The sequence below is a fragment of the Aquarana catesbeiana genome, linkage group LG02 (genome assembly GCF_042186555.1).
Source record: "Aquarana catesbeiana isolate 2022-GZ linkage group LG02, ASM4218655v1, whole genome shotgun sequence".
In the NCBI taxonomy this organism is placed as follows: Eukaryota; Metazoa; Chordata; class Amphibia; order Anura; family Ranidae; genus Aquarana; species Aquarana catesbeiana.
The window spans coordinates 27111174-27126466 of NC_133325.1; positions in this window are offsets into that span (position 1 = coordinate 27111174).

Below are 15293 nucleotides of genomic sequence, written 5' to 3' on the forward strand. Positions count from 1 at the left end.
CAGTAATGCCAAGAGGATTGTGTACCCGCGACCCTATAGGAGTATGATATAAGAATCCTTATCCTAATATAGATGGGGAGATGAAAGGCACACTTGGTGTAGACTAGTGTAAGTATAGGGGAGAGATGCGGCTGCCGTATAATAGGTCAGTCAGCTAACCTGGAGCAGGTATCCCCACTGTGTATGTAACAGGAGTCTATATTGTGCTACGTAGTTTTTCAAGAAAGGCACTGAATAGGTATACTGACAGGCAGGGGTGATATGAAAGTATACAGGGTGGAGAATGCATGCAGGGAAAGAAGGTTAGCAATAGGGAACAGGAGGCAAAGTCACTTATCTGCTAATCCTAGGCATACATGACAGGAGGATTGCTTAGCGGTCCCTGCGTGCTCTACGCGGTAATGGTGTCGCCATGGTGTTCGGAGGTTGTTGCTGGTACAGTAAAGCTGGGTTTGATCTGGGTGTAGATGGCGAGTGTCGTCTCCGAAAGCGGGTGTCTTGCGTCTCCATCGCTTCTTCTCTGGCTTGGTGACGGTGCGGAGTAGGGATGGTGAAGTCCACGTACCAGTTCGGAACCTCTACGAGCGGGATGTCCAGAGTCAGGCAGAAGTCTTCCAATTCCTCAGGGACTCGGAGGAGGGCCGTGCGACCTTGATGGGAGGCTGAAAGACCGAATGGAAATTTCCATCGGTATGGTATTTTCTTTGCTCGCAGCATATCAAGCGGGGGACGAAGATCCTTGCGGTGCCTGAGCGTGATTGCCGAGAGGTCTTGGTAGACATGAATAGTGTGACCCTCATACAGTAGTGGAGTCTTGGTGCGGGCCTTCCGAAGGATGTCTTCTTTAGTCTGGAAGTCATCTATATGGCACACGATGTCTCTCGGAGGATCAGAGTCTCTGCCGCGTGGTCTTAGGGCTCTGTGAATTCGCTCCATAGCAATGGGCTTTTGACCGGGTTGTTCGAGGAGTTGGTTGAACAGCTCTGTCACCGTCGCTCGCACCCGATCAGGAGCAACGGATTCGGGGAGGCCTCTGACTCTCAGGTTGTGACGTCTTCCTCGGTTGTCGAGGTCCTCCACATGTCTCTGTAGGTCCCGAAGCTGTAAGGTATGTGTGTCCACTTTATGGTTCACTTTTCGGATAGTTGTGAGTTGTTGTGCTGCAGTGCGTTCCACTTCAAGTACTCTGCCCGTTATGGCCTGTATTTCATGGCGTAGGTCCGTGATGGCCGCAAATAGTGTGTTCTTAATGTCGGCCGCTACTGTGTGGAGGTCATTTAGGCTCGGCTGTTGTATTGGTGGCTGGGTGCCAGCAGAAGTAGCGGGAGGTAGTTCGGTGGGGGTGAGGGTAATCCCTGCGAGATTCTGAGCGGGAGGCGCAGCTGAGGAAGATGCCGCCATGTTAGATCTCTGTGTCCGGAAGAACTCTGGGATATTCTGGCTTGTAGGTCCGTGAATGTCTCTCGGAGAGCGAGATCTAGATGCCGAGGATGTGCGGGAAGATGTTCCCATAATTGTGTGAGAGTGTACAGCTGAAGACCCCAGAGAAATTGAGAATTTGGCCTCGGTCTGTCGGAGCTAGTGGGTTAAGCAGCCATCTTCTCACAAGGCAAGCCACGCCCCCCATTATTATTACTATTAATAATTATTATTATTATTATTGTTTTTACTCTACCGATCGCGGCAATACCTCACATTTGTGGTTTGATCACCATTTTCATATGTGGGCGCTACTCATGTATGTGCTCGCTTCTGCGGGACGGGGAGCGCTTAAAGCATTTTTTTTTCTTATTTAGGAATAAGCTTTCTGTTCAGGTCGAACATGGCTGTTCGACCGTTCGTCGAAAACTGAACATTATGGGCCATTCGCTCCAAATTTGAGCGGCGCGTAACGGCCCATAATCTACTGCGGGAGCGCAGTGCATTGCTGTATGATGATTGGCCAGAGCATGCACCATGACCTGCATGTTTTGGCCAATCACAGCACCCTCAGCTAAGAGAGCCATAATTGGCCAAAGGCAGGGTTCCTTTGGCCAATCATGGCTCAGGGGGACTAAGTTCACGCCCCACACTATATAAGGCCGCCTGCACGTCGGCCTTGTGTAGTGTATCATTGGCGTGGATGGAGAGAGAGCGTCATTCATATTGAGCAGGCAGGCAGATTATTCAGTTAGCTGCAGTGTAATATATATATATATATATATATATATATATATATATATATATATATATATATATATATATATATATATATATATATATATATATATATATATATATATATATATATATATATACAGTCAGATATACTGTGTACTGTTTCTAATATACTTCAGGCGGTGTACACAGTGTACAGTGCTGTGCACCCATAGTGCAGTTGCTCATACTTTTCTGGTGGTCAATACAGTACACCCATAGTTGTTATTAAACTTATGTTGATGTACACAGTAATGTGCACCCCTAGTGCAGTTTCTACTACTTTCCTGGTGGTGTACACAATACATACAGTGTACCCATAGTTGTTATTATACTTTTGTTGGTGTACACAGTACTGTGCACCCCTAGTGCAGTTGCTACTACTTTCCTGGTGGTGTACACAGTACACAATACAGTGTAGTTTTTTTTGGTAATCAGAATTTACAGCATGTCTGGAAGGCCACCAAGGAGAGGCAGACGCTCACAGGCCACTAAAAGAGGGCAAGCAGGCTCTGTGTCTACAGTCCACAGTGCTGGTTGTGGACACGGTGCATCCTCAGCACGTGGCCGTGGGGCACGCTTGTCCTTTTTTCCTGCAGCTGGCCGTGTTATTGAGCCACAACATGCAGAAGAGTTGGTGGAGTGGATAACAAAGCCATCCTCATCCTCCTTGTCCTCTGTCACCCAGGCTCAGAGTAGTTTGCCTGCCAATGCAGCTGCCAAAGTGGCCTATTCCATTAGCTCCATGTCAACAGTCACTGCTTCCGTAGCCCCACCATCATGCACAAAGGCGTCCCCCTTACTATTCGACCACAGTGTCGGGTACATGCTGCAGGAGGATGCACAGTGATTTGAAGGCTCCAATGATGGTACCCAGGTTGAGGAAGGGAGTAACATCAACCTAGAGAGAGAGGGTGCCCAAGAAGGTCAAGAAACTGGCAGTCATGTTCCCCCTTCTGCAGCATACTGCCAAGTTTGCTCCAGTTATGAGGAGGGAGGGGATGATGAGGTCACTGACTCTACTTGGGTGCCTGATAGAAGAGAGGAGGAGGAGGCACATCTCCAACGAGGTAGGATGCCCTCCAGTGGGGCAGCTTAAGGGCAGCCACACTATTGCATCACACCGAAGAGCTAAGCAGATGCAGGGCACTGCTGACTCCCCGCATATTTTGAAAAGTTCATTGGTGTGGGCCTTTTTTGACACATGTGCAGCAGATCGCACCGTTGCTGTTTGCAACAAATGTCTGAAGTGTATCAAGCGTGGCCAAAACAGCAGACACTTGGGCACCACATGCTTGACCAGACATATGACGACCTCCCACGCAGTCCGTTGGCAACAGCACTTAAAAGACCCACATCAAAGAACAAGGTGGACCTCTCCTTGCTCCTCATCAGCTGGGATATCCAACCCTTCTATACCTCCAGTCCTTTCAGAAACCTGCACTGAGAGGAATGAAGGTATAGAAATAGGTGTCCCAAGTACTTGAGGCCAATCTGCTAGCGGTACACCAACATCGGATTTTAGCAAGCAAATTTCCCTACCCCAGTTGCTACCCCAGCCATCCATATGCTCAGCGTCTGAATGCTAGCTTGGCCAAATTTCTAGCACTGCAACTGCTGCCTTTCCAGCTGGTAGACTCTGCCCCCTTTTGTGAATTTATGGAATGTGCGGTACCCTCAGTGGCAGGTTTCCAAATGCCATTTCTTTTCACAGAAGGCCATTGTGGCTCTCTACCAGCATGTGGAAGGCAATGTCTTGGTCTTGTTGGACAGGGCAGTCAGCAGTAAGGTGCATATTACTGCTGACTCATGGTCCAGCAGGCATGGACAGGGATGTTACCTTGCTTTCACGGCACACTGGGTAACTCTGCTGGCAGCTGGGAAGGATGCAGGACAGGGTTCAGTATTGTTGGAGCTTGTTCCGCCACCACGCCTCCAAAATGCTAGTGGTGATTTTGCCACAGCTCTCTCCTCCACCCCCTCCTCTTCTTCTTCCTCTATGGCCTCTTCCTCTGCAGATTTCTCCTCTGAACCAGCGTTGCTCCGTAGGCGTTCAAGGGGCTATGCAAGTACTCAGGCAAAAAGATGCCATGCGGTGCTTGAGTTGGTCTGCTTAGGTGACAGGAGCCATACTGGGGCAGAGATACTGTCAGCTCTGCAGGGGCAGGCTCAGAGGTAGTTGACGCCATGCCAGCTTCAGCCAGGAATGGTTGTATGTGACAATGGCACAACCTCCTCTCCGTCCTCCGACAGGGACACTTGACCTATGTTCCCTGTTTGGCTCACATCCTGAATTTGGTGGTGCAGCGGTTCTTGAGCAGGTACCCGGGCTTCCAGGATTTCCTGAGGCAGGCCAGGAAAGTCTGTGGTCATTTCCGCCGGTCATATAATGCCAGTGCTCGGCTGGCTGACATTCAAAGAGAATGCAACCTGCCCAAGAACCGCCTCATTTGTGACATGCCCACCAGGTGGAACTCGACGTTGGCAATGCTGCAGCGGCTGCACACACAGCAGAGGGCCATCAATGAGTACCTGTGTGAGTATGGCACAGGACAGGGTCAGGGGAGCTTGGCTTTTTTTGTCACACCAGTGGCTACTGATCACGGATGCATGCACTGTCCTGCCACCATTTGAGGAGGCCACGAGGATGGTGAGCAGTGACAGTGCATGCATCAGTGATACTTTCCCTCTTGTCTTCCTGTTGGAGCACACGCTTCGTGGAATAATGGAGAGGGCACTTGAGGCAAAACAGCGGGAGGAAGAGGAGGACTTGGATCTCCCTTGGCAGGCAATCTGTCCCACATTTCACACTCAACTTTTTAATTGCAATATGTTTTTATTCAAGTTTTAACAAGATTTACAAGGATAACAGGAAGAATATTCAAGTACATTGTAATCAGCATTTTTTGTCGAGTAGGGTACACATGAGATATGAGTAAACATATTCTTGCAATTATAATTACATCATGAACTGTAGCCACGTTTCTATATGTCGGTACCGGATGCTTCTCCCCCACCCCCAGGACACCCCACATGGGAGCTATCTGTGTCCAGGAAAGCGGGGAGTCACACTCCGCCACAAAACTACCCTGTTTGTTTTCTCCTCTTTTGCCACAGACATTGGAAGTATACAAAGATTTTCATGTGGGTCGAGTCGTATTAATGGAAATCCATAATTGTTTACACTGTATTCCCTCTTGACATTGTGTTGATATTAGAGTTGTACTTGACAAAAAAAAAAACGAAAAAATATGAAAGAAGATATAAGGAATATTAACTGAGATAAACCTATAATAATATAGTATGTCCATTGAGCAGCCAATATATAAAGATTAGATAAGCGTATCAAACTATAGGATTTTTATTTAACGTTTCCCAAAAAATCTGAGACCCATGTTGTGTGGGTACCATGTTAGCCAGGGATTCCATATTTTAGAAATTTTTGCCTGGTTACCTAGACTCCAAGCGAATTGTATTTCATACATCCTATGTGTATTTATTATTTGTAGGGTTTCTGTTATGGGAGGTGGGTCAATATTTTTCCAGTGACGTACTATAGTGAGTCTAGCTGCAATCAGTAAGTGTGATACTAGTGGTCTAAAAGGCGCTGGAATGGAATCAATTTCCAATGAAAGGAGTGCCATACCCGGGGAACCCGCCACTTCCACACCTGTGACTTGTTTTATCATCTGAAATATAAGCATCCAAAACCTCTGGATGCATGGACATGACCACAGCACATGTAAAAGTGTGCCTGTCTTCCCACATTTCCTCCAGCATTCCGGTGAGGCATCCGGGGCAAACTTTGAGATGCGATAAGGGGTAAGATACCACCTCAGAAGTATTTTGTGGTGCAATTCCCATAGGTTGGCACTTCTTGTAGACGTATATGTGACATTAAGGGCTTTTTTCCATTGGTCTTCTGTATAATCTTTCCCAAAGTCTTTCTCCCATGCTGTTATATTAGTGGTTTTACTGAAAGAATGTTTATTCTGTAGGAATTTGTAAAACAATGCTGTTCCTTTGATTTTTGTGCTATTATGTGTAAGAAAGGCAACAATTCGCCAGGGTAGGTAAGTAAAAAGGTCACTTCTTTTTTTCCCCAATAAATGGGATATTTGGATGTACTTATAGCAATCAGATTCTGGGATATCATATTCGATCTGTAGTGTTCTAAATGTTTTAATTGAAGGTCGAATTAAAAGGTCTTCAAGTAGTATTTCTCCTCTGGAGCCCCAGTTAGCTAATGATATGTCTGGTATAATGAATTCTAGAGCATTAATTGGGAATTTTAATGGAATTTGAGCTCCTTCATGTGTTATATGTTTAAGGAGATAATGCCATGCTTCGGCCGAAGCTTGAATGGTAGGGGAATGAGAAAATGGTTTATGTAACTGGTGTGGGCCGGTAATTAGATAATTGTACAGATTTCCTCCTTTGATTTGAGACTGCTCTATTTCTGTCCATAGGGTATTATTATGGGAAGGGAACCAATCCTTCACCTGAGCCAATATGGTAGCCACATAGTAATCTTTAATCATTGTATGACCTATTCCCCTCGCTTGTTTGGTTTTAGTAAGTTTATTGAATGCACATCGTGCTTTTTTCCCAACCCATAAATACCTATCTATCTCAAATTGTGCTTGTTGGAAGAAGGGTTTAGGAACCGGTATAGGTAAAGTTCTGAAAAGATATAAGAATTGTGGCAAGATTTGCATTTTAAATGCAGCTAACCTCCCTGTCCAAGATAGTTCAAACCGCTTTAGTTTATCTAGTTTGGCTTTCAGAGATTGCAGGAATGGGTTATAATTTTCTCTAACTAGATTGGAGATTGTAGATGTGAGAGTAATACCTAAATATGATATACCTTTCTCGTTCCACATGTATGGGAAATTATCACTTATATGTTGTTTCATAGTGTCAGATAGGCCTAATCCCAATAGATACGATTTGTTTTCGTTAACTTTGTAATATGAGATCGCGTTAAATAACTGCAGGGTTTGGTGAACCGAGGCCAGGGAAGACTTCACATCGGTAAGTATCAGGATGACGTCATCCGCGAATAAGCTAATGGTATGCATTCTACCTCCAATTGTGATCCCTTTAATTTTTGGATGTTGGCGAATGTAGGTTGCCAGGGGTACCATCAGTAAGTTAAAAATTAGGGGCGATAAAGGACAACCCTGGCGGGTACCATTTGTTATCGTGAACGGGGTAGATAGTGTGCCTGATACATAAACTTGTGCTGATGGTTGGGTATAAAGGGCCATAATGGCTTGATATATCTGGCCATGAAAACCAAATTTGTTCAGAACTTGTTCTAGGTACGTCCAGTGAATCCTATCGAACACAGGGGGGGGGGGGGGGGCGTGGCTACCGCACAGCTGAATGGTTGTGTAACTCCGCAGCTCCGCTCCAGCTGAGGGAACCACCGACTATTGGGACAACACCGACTCACTATCTGTCTTTACAGACTGCATAACACCACCGCCGACTCGCCCAGATGACCCGCAAGAGGAAAGACGCAGCACAGCTGAAGAAACTACAAGATTTCTTCCAGCCGAAAGACCGCGATCGTGCCCAAAACGGCGCCAGCGCAGGGAGCGACTCTCTTTCCCCCACAGGCAGCTCGCGGTCTCAGGCCTCAAGCCCAGGCTCACAAACAGGCCTGATCCACAGGTCTCCGGATGCCTCCACACCTCTCTCCCGCAGCCCAGCCAAATCAAAGCCACGTCTGGAGGAGGACATCCAGCCAGGAAGCATGACACAAGAATCCATGGAGGATACCAGGGAGCTGGTGGATCCGTTTACAGCATTTCCCCACAATGGGTAAGCCTGTGTCTGACACCATGCTCAAAGATATGCTCGTCTCCCTCCGCAGTTCTATGCACACAGACATGCTGCAATGTGTTAACAACTTTAAAACAGAACTGGGAACCCTGGGAGGGAGAGTAAATCATATAGAGGATAAAATGGGGGACTTTGCTTCATCCCACAACACCCTAATTGATGCCCACAATGATCACTCTGATGAGATTGCATGGCTGAGGTCAAAGGTCGCTGACCTTGAAGATAGGTCACAAAGAAATAATGTTAAGCTACGGGGGGGTCCCCGAAACTATTCTTCCCCCACAACTTCAACAGTATGCCAGAGACTTACTCGTGACCTTCTTACCCACCATTTCAGAATCTGAAATTCAAGGGGGCGTGGCCTAACTCCGGACCAAGATGGATGCTTAGACCGGGCTCTCCAGCACACAGGAGCAGCTAAAATAAGCATCTGGATCCCACAGCGCATACCTAACCATGGTGAAGGGTGACCGGAGCTCCTCATCTACCCGGGAACCGAAGGACGCAAACCAGCAACAGGTTAGCAGCATCCCAGCGATGTTCCGAACGGCGCAGGGTGAAGGCCTCAAAGCCGCGGCCTCGCCTAAACATCCCGTCCCGCTCGGCGGCTCCAGCCCTGCCGCGGACGGCGCGATCGGCCCCTACAACCCTGAAACACAACCGGGTCCCCCAGCACAACATCAACCTCAAGCCCTATGCCTAGCAGACTTGCAAGCAGTGGCCCTGGACATAAAAGCAACCCTAGCAGCAGCAGTCACAGACCTAAAGACTGAAATACAGACTGTAGCAGCAAGGATGGGTTCAGTAGAGCAGGCCACAGCACGCCATGCAGAAGCTATCAAACAAGTACAGAAAAATTCAGACATGCATCTCTCTCATATCATTGAGATTCACCGTCACCTGGAGGACCTCGATAACAGGGGGAGAAGACATAACATTAGAATAAGAGGAGTCCCAGAATTAGCAGATCAAAACCCAATAGAACAGACTGCTGCAGCAATCTTTAATGATCTACTAGACAGACCCCCTGACTCTCCCATTGATTTTGAAAGAGCTCACAGAGCCCTCAGACCGAGAGGAAGGGACACTGATCCTCCAAGAGATATTATTTGCTGCTTGGTAAACTTCCCTCTGAAAGAAGCTATTCTAAAAAAAGCAAGGGAAAAAAACAGAGTCCTATTCAATGGAAATGAAATCAAGCTATTCCAAGACCTGTCAAATATTACACTACAGCAACGCAGAGCCTTGCGTCCAATTCTTGATCAATTACGTACCAGAGGAATACCGTATAGATGGAAATTTCCATTCTGTCTATCAGCATCATGGAGAGGACACACAGCACTACTGCGCACACCCGACGATCTCCAATCCTTCTGTGACACATTAAATATCCCTTCAACCGATGTCCCAGAATGGTACAATTCATTCATGATAAACGACTCCTGGATTGAAGTAACCAACAACTATACTCCCAGAGCCCAAAGGAACCGAGATCGCCGTCGCAGATCGCCATCAGATCAACATAACAGAAGAAGACTAAACCAAGGAAGCCCTGGAATCTCACCACCCAGACGCAGGGACCGCATGGATCATCAGGATCATATGGACACCTGAACTTTATCTGTCTATAGCCGTGATGTCTATTATCCTCTGCCCAAATAGGCATCTTCAACTAAGCTATAATAACATGGGGATACAACCCCCAGAGGAAACAGAAACAAGAAGATTAACAGACTTCTATCCAAACACAGAGAACCAAGTTTTCAGTTAAAAGAGAAAAAGGAAAAAAAAAAAAAAAAGAGAAAAGAAAAAAAAGGTTGACTGTTAACTTTTATTTATCCCCAGTTTTTTCTTTTTTCTCCTACCCATTTACATTTATGATACATACCTAAGTCAAGGCAAGTATACCATCCTCTAAAAATACTCGAAAATATAAAACTACTTTGGAAAAAAACATTATTTTGATGGTATGTTCAATAGGATATGATCTATGGAAAATGATAGTAAATATTGTAATTTATGCTACCACTCTGATACTCGGGTAATCTGAGATGAAGAGAAAATATATAAATAAATGAATAAATAAATAAAAAAAAAAAAAAAAAAAAAAAAAAAAAATAATAATAAAAAATAAAAAAAAAGAATTAATAGACAAAAATAATAAAAAATATAAATAAAAATAAAACAAATAAAAAATAAATACTCACAAACTTGGTTACCCAGTATCAGACATGTTAGATACTCCAAAATTGCAATGTCTACATACACTGATCAACCCAGATAATAAACGAAATTCTAAATGAACATAATTAAAGTTTGATTTGAAATATCCTCTATTATAAAAAGAAGAGGAGAGTTATTAGTAGCTTGTGACTTATATTCACAGATCCAAGCTAAAGTTACATCTAGTTTGTTCAAACACAGCTTACGTTAATATTACTTCATTCTGTTGTTCGATTAAATCTAGTGCAGAGGAAACGTATCACGGTGGATTATATTAAAGGCCTTCAAAAATCCAAGGTCCATGTTATTTAATTCTAAGGCACTCAACCACTGCCCCAATGAACACATAAGGGAAGGTGCTATATAACCCACTGATAACACCCTCAATCAAGTAGAGGTATCAAACATAATAAAACAACAAGCATCTCATTAAGCCACCGTGGTGCCTTTCATTTGTATCTAATGAAAATAGAAATAAAAAAAAAAAAAAAAGTTACAAGTATTAGACACACTCAATAGAAGATTTAACAGTTGCTTAATTCAGTATGGTATAATTTCTTGATAACCTATGACCTCTATCTAACCCCCCTTTTTTCTCCTTAACTTTCTCTTTGTTTTATTTGTACATCTCATTTCCCATTCATAGATTATGCACTGTTCTTCTTGAATTTACAATATGTTATTGAATACAAGGGCTCCCTCTAGCGGCCAAAAGGCATAATTGTAACAGCTGATCTCATCAATTTCTGACCTGAAGAACTTTACTCATAATATGGCATAGGTTTATGTGTTACCCCATAAACACACAAAAGTTCAACACACCCTAGCCCACAAAGTATATTAAACCTTAATTATCGTAATATAGGTATATTTTATGAAATGCAATAAAATATAGCAGATCCCCGAATTATTAAAACATTATATTATGCTAGCTGCTCCGAAGTGCTTGAAAACAGTAACAAGTAAGAAAGGATTGTTTTATCTTATACTGCATATTAAAAAGAAAAAGAGAGGCGGTGTAGGAGTTCATCTTGCCTTACTTAGACCTCGAACCCACACAAAGGGTAAGAAATTTTTCTGCTCTTTGACCTTTCCGGATCCTTTTTTTTTTTTTTTTTTTTTTTTTTTCTTTTTTTTTTTTAAGGGTAGACTAGCTGGTCTAACCTACCTCCGGAACATTTACCCCTTCCATCTATAGTTGGGGTTTTTCCCCCCCTTTTTTTTTTTTTTTTTTTTTTTTTTTTTCTTTTTTTTCTTCCTTTCCCTCCCTTCCCCAATCTTAAGTAATCTTTCTAGACTAACGTAAAGACGAACAGATATAATAATCAGATCCTCCATAACATAGATCAGTATCACAATACCAACATCTTTAAATCCAGTTTTTCGAAAAACTACCTCCAAAATGCCTATCCAAAATCAACAGAAAATTTCTTCAACAATAAAATTACTCTCAATAAATGCAAAAGGACTCAACATACCGGAAAAAAGAACCAAATTTTTTAATGAATTTCATAAACAGAAAGCAAATATCATTTGCATACAAGAAACCCACTTTAAATCTGACAAAATTCCAAAAATACAAGACAAAAGATTTCCAACAGCTTTTCACGCCACCAATCCAGAAGGGAAAACTAAAGGAGTGTCAATTTTGATATCTAAACAAACTCCAATTCAGATCCATGATACAATGCTTGATCCAGGGGGAAGATACATATTTTTGAAGGGTAAGATAGGACCACATCCCATAACCATAGCAAATGTATACGCCCCTAACTCAAAACAGGTGGCTTTCTTTCGCAAGATAAAAGACCTGTTAACGACTTTCAAATCAGGCATTCTTATTCTTGGGGGAGATTTCAACACTCCCTTAAACCCCCTCATTGACACTTCAAGTGGTACATCGAGCCTTCCCTATAAAGCACTGAAACAAATCAAAATTCAATTTAAGGAACTAATGCTGCACGACGCCTGGAGAACTCTAAACCCTCAAACCAAAGATTTCACCTATTTCTCCTCTGTCCATCAAAAATACTCTAGAATAGACTATTTTTTTCTCTCACAACCTGACCTCGACCTACTGACCCATTCCACAATCGAAACCATGACTCTTTCTGATCATCACCCGATAACCTTGACACTGACCTTTCCGGAAAAAAAGACGATTACTAAAACCTGGAGACTTAACACCACCATACTAAAAGATCCCATAGATGTATTACATTTTAATAATACACTAAAAGAATACTTTTCACAAAATGAAAATGATGAGACTTCTGTAATTACACAATGGGAGGCGCACAAATGCGTAATTAGAGGAGAATTTATCAAAAAACTAGCCAATTTAAAGAAAGAACAACAATCCAAAATAAAATCACTGATAGAACAAATCCACAAATTAGAAATAGCACACAAAAGAACTGTTGCACTCTCAACATTTGAGGAGTTAACAAAAGCACGAACAGCACTATCAGAAGAAATTAACATGAAAACCAAAAGGCAATATATCCTAAGACATAAGATATATTATGAACAAGGAAATAAGAGTGGGAAATTATTGGCAAAAGCAGTTCAAAATAAGAAAGTTGCTTCCAATATACATCAAATAAGAGATAAACAAGGTACACCACACTCGTCGAATGAGGAGATTGCTAAACAGTTCGAAAATTATTATCAATCCCTATACAACATCCCGTCCAATCCTAGATGCCCACATAACACAGACAAGAGAACAAAACTCATTCAAGACTTCCTAGAGAAATACAGTCCCCCTCAAATAGCAGGAAACATAGCTCAAGAGCTTGAAGCCCCTATATCAGGCCCAGAGTTCGATAGAGCTATAAAGGATATGAAAATAGGCAAAGCCCCAGGACCAGATGGACTACCCCTACAATATTACAAGACATTCACCAATATACTGAAACCAAGATTTCTAAAAACCTTCCAATCACTACATACTGAACAACAGCCCCCAAAACAATTACTAGAAGCTCACATAACTGTAATTCCCAAAGAAGGAAAAGATTCTAATTTAGTCACTAATTACAGACCAATCTCACTGATCAATGTAGACGTAAAAATATATGCTAAAATACTAGCTAACAGACTCTTACCCCTATTAACCTCCCTTATTTCTTTGGATCAGGTGGGATTTATCCCAGGGAGAGAGGGACGCGACAATACAATCAAAGCACTAAACATAAATCATTGGTTAACAACCAATAAGAAACAGGGATTTTTTCTCTCCCTGGATGCTGAAAAGGCGTTCGACAGAGTGGCCTGGGACTTCATTGACGCAGTATTAAAACATATAGGAATTATGCCTCTAATGAGATCATACATTAGAGCATTATACTCAAATCCAACAGCACGAGTTCGTGTCAACGGCCACCTGTCGAACGCCTTCCACTTACGAAATGGTACTAGACAGGGATGCCCTCTATCCCCACTCTTGTTCGTCCTCACACTAGAACCGTTACTAAATAAAATCAGATCAAATCCAGACATTAAAGGAATAGAAATCCAAAATCACACATATAAAGTCGCAGCTTTTGCGGATGATATGCTCCTTTTCCTCTCAGAACCGCACATCTCTATACCCAATCTTATACAAGATCTAGAACACTTTCAACTACTATCAAATCTAAAAATTAATCACTCCAAATCTAATGCCCTCAATATCTCTCTAGCCCCAAGTTCAGTACAAATTAGCCAAAAAAACTTCTCCTTCTCATGGGCCAAACACAGTATTACATACCTTGGAATTGAAATTCCTACAAATCTAAATAATCTCTTTAAACTTAATTTCACCCCTATCCTAAAAGAAACGCATGATGATTTAAAAAGATGGAACTCTCTAAACGTATCGTGGTTTGGACGTGCTTCCCTAATAAAAATGACAATTCTGCCCCGATTCCTTTACGTGATGCAAACAATTCCCATCAGACTACCAACGACATTCTTTGAATCCTTTCGCAAAGCCTGTTCTACCTTCATATGGAAAGGCAAGTCTCCCAGAATCAAATTCACTAGATTAAATCTACCCAAAAATAAGGGGGGAATTGCATTACCTGACCTAAAGAAATATCACCAGGCTGCCCTCTTAGCTCGAATAGTAGATTGGAACATCCATAACACAGTGAAAGACTGGGTATCTTTAGAACAAAAACAATTCTCCCAACAGCTTAAATCTCTTCCATGGATTCATCCAAAAAATCACTCAAAAGATATCAAAACTCACCCCCTAATAGGCCCCACATTAGAAACCTTTCGAAACACCTTTAAAAGAATAAACTCCTCTCCTTGGTTTAGCCCCCTCACACCGCTTAGAAATAACCCAGACTTCCCCCCGGGACTAGAACAAAATTTCCTTGCAAATTCATGGCCGCATAAAGAAATTCTAGTCAGTGACTTTTTTCAAAATAAGAGACTTCTATCTAGAGAAGAAATAAACAAAAACAACAACCCTAACCAAATTTCACAGTGGAACTATTTGCAAATCAGACATTTTTTGACCAGGAATGAGACAGCCCAATCATGGACAAGACAACTCACAAAGTTAGAGGAACTATGCACAAGAAAAACCCCACAAAGACACATTATATCTACTCTCTACAATTCACTTTTTGGGGACAAAACTGAGTTCTCCAGTGCGTCGTGCCAAGTATGGGAACAAGAGCTTGATTTATCTCTTTCAGAAGAGGATTGGGAAACAATATACACGCATGCTCATAAAGGATCTCTTAATGTAGCCACCCAGGAGTGTGGCTTCAAAATAATTACCAGGTGGTACAGAACTCCTGCCCTACTACACAAAATCTCTCCAAGCATCTCAGACAGATGCTGGAGATGCAAACAAGAAGAAGGCTCTATGCTCCATATCTGGTGGTCATGCCCCCTAATACAAAACTTTTGGAAAATGGTTCATGAAACCATTACCTCACTCACTTCAGAGAACATAAGTTTTAATCCAGCACAATACCTCCTTCACTACAATTCAATCCCCAAAAAACAATATTTAAAATCCT